Source organism: Stenella coeruleoalba (assembly GCF_951394435.1).
Source record: "Stenella coeruleoalba genome assembly, chromosome: 16".
Taxonomy (NCBI): Eukaryota; Metazoa; Chordata; class Mammalia; order Artiodactyla; family Delphinidae; genus Stenella; species Stenella coeruleoalba.
The window spans coordinates 35,313,207-35,328,148 of NC_137162.1; the positions used below are offsets into that span (position 1 = coordinate 35,313,207).

Consider the following 14,942-nt stretch of genomic DNA (forward strand, 5'->3'; position numbering starts at 1 on the left):
ATCAGAGAATAGAGCTTAGCTGTGTTTTTTAAACATCGCGCTGGGAAAGGGATGTTCGTTTCAGAATGGAGTGGTTGCCAAGCTCACAGGAATTTGGGCCTGAAGTAATGAATCTCCAGCTCTTTTTAAAATAGCTGGGATGCCTTGGTTATTGTTGTTTGTTTTGTAACTTCCCTGAGATTTGTCATGGTGTGTGATTTCAAAATAACCCTGCCAGGGACCCTGCGGTTGATACTTGCTGGCTCACTAGTTTCTCCAGGATGGAAGGGAAGTGTGTAGCACAGCAGACAGGAATAGGCCTGCCCAGGGTGGCCATCCTGAAGGTGAACCCCTTCCTGCTCTGTGCCCTGGGCCCAGAATCTTGACCTCAGCTGTCAGCAAGACTCTCCCTGCCCAGACACCTCATGTTAGAAATACCCGGTAGGGTTCTTTAACCCATGACCTTATAAAGACAACAAAAATGGCCAATTGAGAATGACTGACTCCAACTATGAAATGAGAACTGTGTGCACTTTGTTACACAGTCCCAAAGCTATCAATAATAGACACCCTAGTTCTGGAATCAATTTCCACATCCTTCTTACCAGAGATTTGTCTATAGACAAATATCTCTGCAATTCTGTTGAGATCTTTTTTTCTTTTCACTGTCCCAGTTCTAATCTATTTGGTGCCCTCTTCTGTGTCCTTTACCATTTAAGTTCTGAGCCCGTTTATGTTGACGAAGCAGAGAGATTGCTGTGTGTTTACCCAAATTCTTCTTTTTCTCCTGAGCACAGTGGAAAACTCATTTCCCAGCCTCCCAAGCAATGGGAACCATTCTTTGAGCCCTGGCCAATGGAATGCGGCAGAGGTGATGATGTCACCTCTTCAGTGATCGCAAGGAGTTCAGCCCCCTCTCCCCCATACAACCACTACCTCATTGTGACACAGGTGGGAAGTAAACTTTTCTTGTGTTATTCCAGTGAGATCTGAGAGTAGCTTGTTATGGCACTAGGAATAGACGCTTTCATAGACCAAGGTTAGAAATACTAACTTTGAAGAATTCTTGGTTGCTATGTTTACTACGGCTTAAAGTTTAGACTGAGTACATTTCTTGTTGACTGTATATATACACACAGAGTAACTCCCATCAATACAATGCCTATTGTTTGGTGACCCCAGAAGGGCTTGCAATGCTGGAGTTCTTTGCTCTTTTCCATGCCACCCTGCGTTGCATTGCATGGGAAGGGTTTTAAATAGTTCATAGCATTTTAGCGCATATAATATGAAAGAGTGTTCCCCACTGTGCAAAATTCATTCCCCTCTGGTTCCTTCTGGGTAGTGGTATCAACCAAAGCTCAGACTTACCTCTTCCCATCTTGGCATGTGAGCCACGTAAGGCTGTAGGCAAGCCTGGAAGACAGAGGCCTTTCTGGATCTCCCTTGTTTGAAGATATCTTTTATTCCTGAGAGATCCTGTCTGTTCATCTTCAGCATCTGTGGAGCAACAGGACAAAGTCATAAATAGAGAGGCAGTCATTGGCTGTGCATAAGCTGAGACCTCTCTTGAGCCCAGTAAGTTCAGGCAGTTCCATTATTTTTGAGAACTGGAGAGCTGGAGCAGCAGTACAATATAGATTAGTGGAAAGGGCACAGAATTAGGCTATTGGCCTGGATTGATTGATTGATTGATTGATTTACCTGGATCTTAATCCAGACTCTTCCACTAACTTGCTGGGTGACATCAAACAAGTTGCAACTTCTCTTGACCTCTGTCCTTTTGTTTTCTTACCTATCATAGCAGGTAATCACTTTCTCTGGCTAACCTGATGGGATTCTTGAATTTTTACAGAACAAAACAGAAAATATGCATGGAAATAGGGACTTCCCTGGTGGTCCAGTGGTTAAGAATTCACCTTCCAATGCAGGGGGTGCGGGTTCGATCCCTGATCAGGGACCTAAGATCCTGTATGCCTTGTGGCCAAAAAAACCAAAACATAAAAACAGAAGCAGTATTGTAACAAATTCAATAAAGACTTTAAAAATGGTCCACATCAAAAAAAAAAAAAAAAACAGGCTTCCCGGTGGCGCAGTGGTTGGGAGTCTGCCTGCTGATGCAGGGGACACGGGTTCGTGCCCTGGTCCGGGGGGATCCCACATGCCGCGGAGCGGCTGGGCCCGTGGGCCATGGCCACTGAGCCTGTGCGTCCGGAGCCTGTGCTCCGCAACGGGAGAGGCCACAACAGTGAGAGGCCCCGTACCACAAAAAAAAAAAAAAAAAAAAGAAAAAAGAAAAAAATATGAAGGAAGTTACATTGAGAAAAATGTAAGAAATTATTTAAAGAAAACGTCTGTATAGTCAAGTAGTTATATTATAGACTGGCCAGACCTCTGTCAGAAAGAGTTTCTCTTTGAAAATGGACATTTTTTTCTTGGGGTTCATTTGATGGTTTTCCCACTTTAGTACACGTACAAACGTGTGGTGCGATGGTTTATGAGTGGAATACATATCACCACTTTTCTGGCTGCCTTTGTCAGATTATAGAGTTCTTACTCAGTTCCAATATCTACTCAAGAGTATTAGAGTTAAGTTTGCCTATGTTAAAAACTATTAAAACCATGGCTAGACAATTCCATGTCTGGGAATTTATCCTCTGAGTAGATATAGGTGAGAAATAAAACATATTAGAGGCCCTTTGGCGTTGGAATAGCAAAAGAATACTAACATCTAGATTTGCACCACAAAGGAGGACTAGTTAAATCAACTGTGAACCATCCATGCACTGGCAAAATAAGTAGCTATGAATGTTGGAACTCTGATATACTGATACGGAACATTCCTGAAGAAATTTCATTAAGCTAAAAAAGCAAATTGCAGAACAGTGTAAGATTTGATACCACTTGTGTCAAAAAAATTTTTTTAAGTATTTGCTTGGGTCTGCATAAAATATCTCTGGAAGAATATCAAAATGCTGGTATTACTGTTTGCCTCTGCAGAAGAAAGTGGATTGGCTAGGAAATAGACCACAGAGGTGCCATTTCATTTGTTAAACTTAAAACCTTGTGAATATATTATCAAAACAAAGCATAACAGAACCAAAAACAGGATTAGATTCAGTCTGTTTGTTTGTTTTACAATAGTAAGACATATACAAAATTGATCATTTTAACCATTTTTAAGTGTATGGTTCAGGGGCGTTAAATACATTCATATTGTTGTAGAACCACCACCATCCATGCCTAGAACTTTTAGATCCAGTTCATTTTTGATTCAGAGCTGCTGGACATTTCCATAAAGGACAAGAAACTTATATCCCTTCCCCAGGAGGGAAAAGCATCAGTGGAAGGTTTTTCTGAAGGCTTCTCAACTCTTCACTCCCCCTCCCCAAGGGTAGGTGAATGACCAAGCTGACTGATGATTTGGGAGAAGACTGCAATTCAGCCTTCTCTGGGTATTCTCTTTCATAGTATCCTGCCTCAGGACGCACATATTTTCTGCTCCACCAACAAGTAAACTCACGTAGGCAGTCCCTGCCCCTGCCCAAGAAGGCCTGCAGTTCTGGGAAAGTGAGATCAACTCAGGAAGAAAGCACAGAAAGCTTGTCTGGGTGAGACTCAGAAAGGTATGCCTTAATTTGTCCAAGACTGATTCTTACCAATCAGCCTTCTAGAAAAAGAGGTGGTTGCAAAGATCCAAGGAAGCAAGTTACAGCCCCGGATTGAAAGCAGCCAATCCCAGGTAATCTCTAGGCTTGGATCTAGTCTCCTGAACAGGCCAGGAGAAAGGTGGTACTTCCCCAGTCATGAATCCAGGGATGAGCCTTGCTGCTACAGCTGCAGAGGCAAAGCCTGGACCCATCCCCCAATCCCAATTATGCAAGGGGAGGGGCCAGGGCCAAGGTTCTACCATTCCAGAACCTTGTGTTGTACTCTGACCACCAATCACTCCAGAGGACGGCTTGCTGTTTCTTTAATAACGTAGCTTTAAACTTCACAGCCTAAGAGTCAGGGTCTGTTTCCTGGAATCTGATGTCTGGCTCCACTGATCACTGTCTTCTGCCCTAGAAGGCAGAGGGCAGTGGGGACCCACACACCTGTTACTGTTCCTGTCTCTGTGTTTTCCCCAAGGAATACTGCCCCATCAGAGCTGGTGTGTCTCCTGTCTGGTCATTTGCCACGTTTGTATGTAACATCCAAGTCAGTGCTAGTGGTAATATGCTGACATTTTCATATTTTGACCCCTATGTCTAAATCTCTGTCCACTCCAAATTTGGAAGGGGGATATGGGATTGCTTTATCATAACCTACTTAAACCCCAACAATTTTTATTAAATTGTTAAACTATGACTTTGGCCACCGTCTGCTCCTGTAGACTTTCTCCCAGCTATTTCAGAGAATCCCTTATGGGGTGTCTGACGTCCCATGTCTATTAACAATATTTCCTTGCGAAGCCACCAAGCCCCCACCACTGCTGCCCATGGTACCCAGGGATTGCTGCTCTGTGGCACATGGCATTTTGTATAATGCTTTCATCACACTGGCCTCTGGGAGGGGCTCTGCTCTGCCCTTCCTCACTAGGACCCAAACATGTCCCAGACCATTCTTCATTCCCCACAACCTCGCTTAAGCTGAACTTGACTCAAGGTTTGGGGAAGCACAGGAAGAGAACTGACAGCTAATGTAAGATATGGTTTCTCTGAATCTATGCTGACTTACCGTTGCTTAAATGTTGACCTGCCTACAAAGAAGTCATCACACGCATCTTTGGAAGTACTACTCCAAGCACGGCCAGACCCACTACTCGAGTTTCAGTGAAAGGAAGGAGCTTCTCCTCCTCTCTAGTCTGAGATCAACCTTCTCAATCTTTATTTCCTGTCCTAGGATCTACTTCTTCCAAGGGTGACTGACAGCAGTGAAGTTCACTCCTTTCAAGAGAAACATAGCCCTTCCCCACAGGTGTATTTCTGGGCAACCACATTATAACACAGCAGTCTTATAATAGTACTTTCTGAGTTAACCAACCTTCAGTAATATCATGGGCAGGAGACCAGAAGTTCAGTCCAGACTGAATACTGCCAAACCCAAACCAGTCCCCTCGGGAAGGTGAGGTCATTTCCGGCTCACCATTCCCACCCTTTTGCCTTCTGGTCTCCTGTGAACATCGCCTGAATAAGAACACACCCATCCAAGTAGAACACATATATCTGCCAGCGGGTATAAGAAACCATTTTTCTAGGAGAAACATATCTGCAGAGATGCAGCTCTTTCTGCACCATCAGTAGTCACCTCTTCCCTTATCTTACAGAGGATCTTAGCCTCTGGAGTTAATAATATCTCCATTTTAGAAAGCCACACTTACTTTACATTTTTTGTAGTATAAAGACTCATTCAGATCGTTTCCTAAGAAACAGAAGTCTGTACTTTTTAAATTTAAGTTTCTACTTTTTGAGTTCCATTAAACTACTTGTGGTTTTAAAATTTCAGTTTTTCCAGGCTGTATTCATTAAGGTTTCAAATAAAAGTCTTAGCCTGGGCACCACATACATGCTAATTTCAGTTGGAATCCAAACTCCTTAGCACAACTTTCAAGGCACAACACACTTGGGCCTATCTTACCAGCACATATGAATGTATCTTCCCATCATCTCAAACATGCATATATCTGCCCAAGTCGGGGAAAAGCCTTCCCAGAAGATGCTACCCTTACATCTTTATTCATGCCACATTCCCATCTAAAATCCTCCTGATCACTCAAATCCTCCCTGATTTGATGAAGTCTTTTACTTCATTTGATGAAGTTCATTTCTCCCTTTGGATTTCTCCAAGGGTCCTCGCATTCAGCCACCCACCCACCTGCCCAACAGGAGTACATCAGAGGCCTAACCTTGTCCAAGAGGCCATGTTGGCTCTATAGGGTTTCCAGAAATGGGTAACACATGGGTCGTCCCTCAAAGAGTTTACAATTTTGTAGAAAAGTATACAAACAATAAAGTCATGTAACTTTTCCACTCAAGACCTGTTTACATTTCTTTTCTCACTTCAAGTCTTCAATACTCTTTCTCTTGTTCCTCATCCCCAATGGTCAGAAGAGTCATTTTGGACAACAACATTATTTACCCATTCTATAGCTGATACACATTTGGTGGTGTTTTTTTTCCTTCCAGTTCTTAGTCATTTCAAATACATTTGCTATAAACATTAAAAAAAAAAAAAAAAAAGAATAGTCATTCTCTGATTCCAAACTTGTCCCATGCCGTACAGAGAAAATAGATGCAATCAGCTGAGGACACCTCATGTTCCCAACGCCAAATCCACCCGCCTACCTGCACTGGTAACCAGATTCTCTACCAGCCCTCTGTCCTTGCTCGCTCTTAAGCTAAATGCTTCCATTTAGACCCAGATCCCTCTGCAATTATCCCCATTCTTTCCTACATCATCAGTTTTCCTCTCTATTGGCTCATTCCCATCCACACACAAATATGCCTTAATATCACACATTTAAAAAAATCCAAACACACTCCTTTGAGCCCACACCCTCCGCCAGCTACTGCTGCCTTTTTCTGCTCCTCTTCACAGCCATACTCTGCAAGAGCGTTGTCTATAGGCACCGTCATTGCTTCCTCACCATCCATACTCTCCCAAACTCTCTCCACACCCAGTTGTGCTTTACCCACCATTTTGGCGAAATGGCTCTTGTCAGAGTCACCAATGGCCAAATCCCTTGGCCAGCTCTGTCTTCGTCTTTTTTGGCCTCGCAGCAGGGTTTGGCCTGACTGACCTCCCCTTTTCCGTGGAGTCCTTTCCTCTAGTCCTCTGGGCCGCCCACTTTTCTGGCTTCCCCGCTGTGTCATTGGCTACTGCTGCGGAGCCTGCTTTCCTGAGTCCTTTTTTTATACTAAATTTCTAAATGTTGAGGACCTCAGAGCTCTGTCAGGAACTCACTTCTCTTCCTTCTCTGTAAACTCCTTCCCTAGCTAATTTCTTAGACGCTTGGGCTTCAAACACCAACTATGCACTGATTACACTCAAACTGATGTCTCCAACCCAGAACTCTTGAGCTCCAGACTTACTGATCCAACTGCCTACATCCATTTGGATGTGTAAGAGTCATTTCTAATTTAACCTAGGTTCACCCCTCCAAAAAAAAAACCTATTGATAATCCCACATACACCATATCCCCCCCCAAACAACAACAATCTTCTGCTCCCTGCCAAGCCTTCCCCATCTTATAAGTGATGCCACTAGCCAGGGGCAGGTTTTGTGGGCCTAAAGCTGAAATAATTTATAGAGTCCTGTTTAACATAAAGAATACAAAGTTAAAATACAAATTGAGTATGAAAATAAATATTCATTTAGGCTGAGAAATCAAATGAATTACAAATTTCAAAATGCTGAAAAATACCATAATCATCACAAAATCAAGAAAGATCATGGAAGGACATCCTGGTGGTCCAGTGGTGGGGACTCTGTGCTCCCAATTTGGGGGGCCCGGGTTCAATCCCTGGCTGGGGAACTAGATCCCACATGCTGCAACCAAAGATCCCGCACGCTGCAACTACGGATCCCTCATGCAGCAACTAAAATGATCCTGCACACTGCAACGAGGATCCCGAGTGCCGCAGCTGGGAGGACCTGGCATAGCCAAATAAATAAACGAATAAATAAATATTTAAAAAAGAAAGATCGGGGCTTCCCTGGTGGCGCAGTGGTTGAGAGTCCACCTGCCAATGCAGGGGACACGGGTTCGTGCCCTGGTCTGGGAAGATCCCACATGCCGCAGAGCAGCTGGGCCCGTGAGCCATGGCCACTGAGCCTGCGTGTCCGGAGCCTGTGCTCCGCAACGGGAGAGGCCACAGCAGTGAGAGGCCCGCGTATCGCCAAAAAAAAAAAAAAAAAAAAAAAAAAAGATCATGTAATGTTTTATTAATTGCCTGCCTGGCACATTTTATAACACTTTTCTCCTTACACTTTGGCTGTGCTCTCTTTGACCTCCTCTTTGTATAAGAACACTTTCTACAAGCAAGAGAGATCAGCTTGTTTCTCTTGCTAAGTTATTCAAAATTAATTTTCTAAAATTATGGATAATTTCGAAACATTTATTTTACCTTCACAACTCCTATTTGGTAATAAAGAAAATTCACTTAAAACTTGATAGGCATAGACTTTGGACTAACCAGAACTGTGGCAATAAGAATTCCCCTTCAAAAATGGACCTCATTTTGAGAGATTTTATGTGGCAGTTTTCATAGCCTTGTACATGTGTGGTGGCTTGGAATGACCCATGAGTGGGGTCCATATCATTGCTTATCCAGGTAGATTTTCAGACTGGTGTTCTTGGTCACTTAGTGCCATGACCCGAACAGCTGCCCAGTACTTCTGGGTTCAAATTTTCTGATGTTGAAATATGTCCTAGACATAGTTAAGCCATCCTACTTTTCGGATTTATCCTACAGGTAGATTCTTTCCCTTTCTCTACACTCTATATCTCATCCATCAGTAATTCTTGTAGGCTTTTTCTACAAATTACTGCCCCAATTCAACCCCTCCTACAGCTTCACTCTTCTCCTCTATCCTGAGCCACTGTCCTTCCCCTTATGGACAACTGCCTTAGCCTATGGCCTTGCTGCTAGCTGGCTTTATTCTTACTTCCCTGTCATCGGCTGCCTCTTTTCCTAGCATCTGGAATGATCTTTCTAAAGCACAACTCAGCTCCTATCACTCTCCTGGTTAAACTTCAAATGGCTTTGGGCTGCACTGGGAATAATACGCAGTTCCCTCAGGGTCCCGCCCATTCTGGCCCTGCCTGTTTCTCTGGGCTCACTTCCCTCCACTCCTCCCCCGCCCACTGTGCTCCAGCGGCACTGGCCTAATTCCTGCCACTCCAAACGCACCAAGTTTATTCCCAGCGGGGCCTTTGTACTTGCTGTTCCTCCTCCTTAGAATGTGCTTCCCCAGCTCTGTAAGCTGCCTAAGCTCATCCTTGGACTCAAATTCAGTGGCACCTGTCACGAGGCCTCTCCCATGGCCTTATCTCACATAGCACCCTCCCTCCAGGATTTTACCATTTGCTGCTTCTTTACAGAACTTTTTAGTACAGTTCCTATATTTTAATAAATTTTTCCTTCTTTACTGGAACATTGACACTCAAACTGAGATGCACATTTTATTTTGTAGGTTTAATAAGTACCTTTCTAAGGGATGAAGGTATAAAGAGTGAGCTTTAAGGGAGCCTTTTTCCAGAGCCTTAATTTCCATATGACTACTGACTGGCAGAGGAGACATCATGCCAGTCCTCCTTTCCCTACTCTCATCACAACTGTGCTTCTCTGCTTTACGTGCCATTCATCCATCCTGAATCTCACAATGGGTATAAAAGTCTGGGGCTTGCAGAAAGGGGCAATTGAAATGGATAGTTTAGAGAAAGTAAATGACTTTAATGATAGGATTTAAAGAATCATTTTCTAAGTATTATGATGTCCAATGCTTTGCTTTCAGCTAAATTAAAGGAAGCCAAGGGACTTCCCTGGTGGTACAGTGGTTAAGAATTCGCCTGCCAGTGCAGGGGACACGGGTTTGAGCCCTGGTCTGGGAAGATCCCACATGCCGCGGAGCCCCTAAGCCCGTGCACCACAACTACTGAGCCTGCGCTCTAGAGCCCGCGAGCCACAACGACTGAGCCCGAGTGCCACAACTACTGAAGCTCCCGCACCTAGAGCCCGCGCTCTGCAACAAGAGAAGCCACCCAATGAGAAGCCTGCGAACCGCATCGAAGAGTAGCCCCCGCTCGCCGCAACCAGAGAAAAGCCCACGCGCAGCAACAAAGACCCAAGGCAGCCCAAAATAAAAATAAATAAATTTAAAAAAAAAGAGACCAAGTAATTTTTCAAAGATCACTAAAAATTATTTTAACGTGGATCACTGTGATTTTCTAAATAAAACTTAGAATATACAAGAATCATATACATATGAATATATAACATATTATATATTAATTATATATTATATTAATTAGAATTATATAAGAACTTAGAGTTCAAATATAAATAAATATAAGACTACAACTGAGAATATAATTGAGTTGAGAAAACAAAATCCTTTCCATTCCCATCTAATTAGTTATGTGAACCAGGTTTATTAATGCTTATGCTTATAAAAACAAAAAGAAGAAATAGAATTGATGTTGAATCCTGTCTCATTCTATCAGTAAGTAATACTCATCCATGAGTATATGAACTAACTGAAAAAAACCAGTCCCATCTATCTCATTAAGAGGAAGGTATTTCATAAAATGTTATTTCTTATGTTTAATAAGTACTTATTATAATTTGTAATATAGTTATGTTGTTTTGATCAATTATATATTAATATCTATGTAATGTTAACTGAATCCAGATGAAAATTTTAACACTAAGAATTTTATAGCCACAAGAATAAAAAGAATTTCGACTTACAAAAGTATATTTGTTCAAGATAAAGATCAATAAAAGACTTTCAAATATAAAAATATATTACATTAGAATGAAATTCTATGGAAGAATTGAAATGGAAATACAAGGAGGAAAAGGAAGAAATTAAAATTCGTGCCTATTAGAGATGAACCTGTTCATACATTTTAAAAATGGATAATGGCCATATAAATAAAAAGAGTTGGTTGGACACTCTTGGGCTGCACCCCGCAGGCCTGTAAGGCCTGTGCTTGCCCAGTATCAAGACCGAAGAAAGAGCCCGGAGTCAGCAACAGAGACATCCATGGTTTAACGAAGTGGGGGAGCTTACACGTCTGAAGCAAGGTCCTGGAGCGACACCCCACTGTGTCAGGTAGGACGTGGTGGCAGTCTTCACTCGCGGGGCGGCGGGAGGGGGGGGGAGGTTACCAGTTATAGGGGAATTGACGTCAGGTGGGCTCATTAGTTACCAGGGAAACCAGTAGAGGGGCACGCCCCTCACGGCCCCTTTGATAAGAACAATCACCAGCTGGGGCCTGGGGCAAGTACGTAGGAAGGTCAGTCATGACTAGGGTGTAGGTGAAGCAGGCACTAGTCAGGCAGGAGATGTACAGAGAGCAAGAGAACAGCCAACTTGAGTGGCCTGACTGTACAGACACACAAAATGCTAAAACCTAGCTTCCAAGATTATATTCAGAGGGTGAAGTGTTATTAGGGATTTTATAGACTTTTCGATCTCAATTGGAGCAGAAAACCTTTATTAGATATACTTCTAGGGTGCAATTATCACACATTCAACTCACATGTGTTAAGAAACACCTTCTGTCACCAAGCAGGGGCTGCCTGCCTTTGAAATCCACAATGCTAGCCACACGGTTAGCACTGCAAATCATAACTACAATGAGTATCACATCACACCGGTCAGGATGGCCATCATCCAAAGGTCTACAAATAATAAATGCTGGAAATGGTGTGGAGAAAGAAGACCCCTCTTACAATGATGGTGGGAATGTAAATTGATGCAGCCACTATGGAGAACAGTATGGAGGTTCCTTTAAAAACTAAAAATAGAAATACCATATGACCCTGCAATCCCACTCCTGGACATATATCTGGAAATAAAACATAATTCGAAAAGATACATGCATGTTCACTGCAGCACTATTTACAATAGCCAAGACAGGGAAGCAACCTAAATGTCCATCAACAGATGAATGGATAAAGAAGATGTGGTATATTTATACAATGGAATGCTACTTAGTCATAAAAATCAATGAAGTAATGCCATTTGCAGCAACATGGATAGACCTAGAGATTATCATAGTAAATGAAGTAAGCCAGATAAAGCCAAATGTCATATATCACTTATATGTGGAATCTAAAAAAAAAATGATGAAAATGAAATTATATACAAAACAGAAATAGACCCACAGACATAGAAAACAAACTTATGGTTACCAAAGGGGAAAGGGTGGGTGGGATAAATTAGGAGTTTGGGATTAACATATACACACTATTATATATAAAATAGATAACCAATAAGAACCTACTGTATAGCACAGGAAACTATACTCAATATTTTGTAAAAGCCTATAAAGGAAAAGAATCTGAAAAAGAATAGATATATATGTATGTATAACTGAATCACTTTGCTCTACACTTTGCGTTAGTTTCCGTACAGCAGAAACTAACACAACATGGGGACTTCCCTGGGGTCCAGTGGTTAAGACTCTGAGCTTCCATGCAGGGGCATGGGTTCGATCCCTGATCTGGGAACTAAGATCCCACATGCCACATGGCATGGCCAAAAAAAAAAAGAAAGAAAAAGAAAAAACTAACACAACATTGTAAACAACTATATATATGAAGAAATTCATTAGATTAAAAAACCACAAAAATCCTGTGTCTCTGTCAGATCTCAGGCAGGAAGGCTCCTTTAAATCAGGGAGGGATCCCTTCTAGGAAAACTAGAAAGGAAGCCTCCCTCTCCTGGCCCACTCTCTTCTTTGCATAAGACAGAGTTTTATGGCATCAGAGTAAAAATGGCTTTAATAGACAATGATTCATCCATCTAATTACCATAGAATATAAGATGCAGATCAGCTTCCCAAAGCAAAGGAATTGTAACTGGTTTATGGCTCCAAACCATTCAGGCACCTAGAGGTACAGTGTGCAGCTTGTTCATCTTAGAGGGGTCACTTTGACCAAGCGTGTTAGCAGAGAGCCATATACAAGACTGGCATCACTCCCCCCACTTTAAAGCTGTCCTTGTTGAACTGGGCTTTGGTGTTAGGTCATCAATCCACTTCGCAAGATGTTATAAGAAACAGTCCCATGTAAGTTATTAATGCATTGTTGGATTTATTGTAAGAATATTATTGAGGGTGTGATTCACTGTTTCACACAGCATCTTTACAAGGAGCCAAAGGGGGAAATTCCTTTCAATTTTTATCATCAGGGATAGTAATCTTTCTCCTGAGCGTTTGCTTAGTTTTCTTCTTCTGAGTCCTCTACTTAATATTAGTAAGCAGATTCCACCCCTGCTGACTACATGGAGTTTGAGGTGAGTTTGTGGGCCAGCACTAACAAGGATACTGTGTTCATGGCAAGCATTTTGTGGGTATGTATGCTCACCTTACTAGTAGTCTTATTTTTTCTTCTCTATGCTAATTTTTTTTCTCTCTACTTTTCTCATACACTGAATTAATCAGGACCCTCAGCTGAGAGTGGCTAGAAACTCAACTTAATCAAGAAAAGAGGGACTATATTAGGTCTACTAAGAAAACCCACGACTTGGTCTAGCTTTAGCCATGGCTGGAACTAAGAATTCAAAAATTCTTATCAGTGGGGACATCCCTGGTGGTCCAGTGGTTAAGACTGCGCTTCCAATGCAGGAGGCACGGGTTCGATCCCTGGTTGAGGAACTAGGATCCCACATGCCGAGTGGCATGGCCAAAAAATTTTTTTTAATTTTAAAAATTAAAAAATATTCTCATCAGTACTCAGTCTCTTTCCTTCCATCTCTTGGCTTTGCTCTCTTCTATGGTACCTCTGTTCTCAGGCTCCTGCCTCCCCACCTGGTGGCTCCTGGCACCACCAGGCTTATATCACCCTACAGACAGCAATGCCAGTGGAAGAAGAGCTTCTTTTTCCCCATGATTCCAATAAGATCTCAGGAATTGAGTTTCCATGGAGGACTTGGCCAAGCCCCGGAGACCAGGCTCATGGAATTCTCATATTGGCCGGGTATAGGAACTTGTGATGAGATGGTACCAGTTCCACCTGAGAGGTAGATAGTTCTCTCCAAGAAAATGTAGATAAATAAGGATACAATGGATATAGGGCAGGGACTTCCCTGGTGGTCCAGTGGTTAAGACTTCACCTTCCAGTGCAGGGGGTGCAGGTTCAATCCCTGGTTGGGGAGCTAAGATCCCACATGCCTTGTGGCCAAAAGGCCAAAACATAAAACAGAAACAGTATTGTAACAAATTCAGTAATGACTTAAAAACAAAAAAAATGGATATAGGGCAGGCAAAAACCAAAACCCCACAGTAACAATTTATATTAAATTTTATCTTTTAAATGGAAGCTTGTGCACTTTCACAAGTTCCCTCATAGCTTTTTAGAACAAAGTGGGGTATTAATAAATACATGGGAAGTCAAAGTGTAATTTGATTACAGTTACAGTTGCTTAGTGAACATGAAATCAGAAGAAGGGGAATTGCATGTATGATTCAAATATTTTATGGCTCCAGGCTCTGGGAGCTGAATCATCTGTCTGTACAACCCGGGACAGACAGGTCACAGCTGAGGGTCAGCGCTGGAGACACATTGCAGGTTCTTTCTTCCTGGTTCGTCCTTTACTAGAGCTACAGTTGTCTGACCATCCTTCTGGGTTATAGTAATACCATTCACTCTATGAAGCTTTAGACAAGTCAGTGGAGACAGAATTGCCCAGCCTTGCAGCTTCAGGCCTGGAAGCCAATCTGTCTTTTGCCTGTCTTTGTATACATCTCATCTCATCCATTATGGACTGACTTTATAGTATAACTCAGAGCTTGGGGGGATGCTGAACTTACTGAACATTTACAAGGGAGGCAAAAGATTCCTCTTTTCTTTTCACAAAATGTTGTGTGCAAGGGGTGGTGGGAGGGCAGCTAGCATGCCCTTAGTTGCTGGTGGTGGGTCAGCCTTTGCCCTCAGATGGCTCACGGCCTTAGGTGTGGAGTGGTAGAGATGGATAAAACAATTACACTGAGTTCTGTGTGGTACTCTTAGTATACAGGAAAGGGTAATTCAAGCAGCTTCTCTAGAAATCATGGAGAAGGCAGTTCGATTTCTCAGGGGACCAACACTTCCTTGGAATCCTATGGAAGGATGCTGTGTGAATTGACATTAGCTCTTGTAATCCATTGTTATAAGGTTGGCTGAACCTCCACCATTACCTGCCTCCTATTCTTCAACCTGGAAAGGAGGAGAAATCAGGGATAATAGGCATCCATCATTGTCAGTCAATG

The 14,942-nt window shown here is 42.5% G+C and overlaps 1 protein-coding gene across 8 annotated transcripts in view; it reads right to left on the reverse strand.

Annotated features, from left to right (window-relative positions):
* Nucleotides 1-14,942, reverse strand: part of RPP30 (ribonuclease P/MRP subunit p30) — a 225,247-nt gene that overhangs the window by 130,780 nt on the left and 79,525 nt on the right. For all 8 annotated transcript variants that reach the window (XR_013824206.1, XR_013824207.1, XR_013824208.1 and 5 more), the window contains one exon: nucleotides 1,348-1,476. The gene's annotated coding sequence lies outside the window, so the exon portion shown is untranslated. The remainder of the gene's footprint in view (nucleotides 1-1,347; nucleotides 1,477-14,942) is intronic.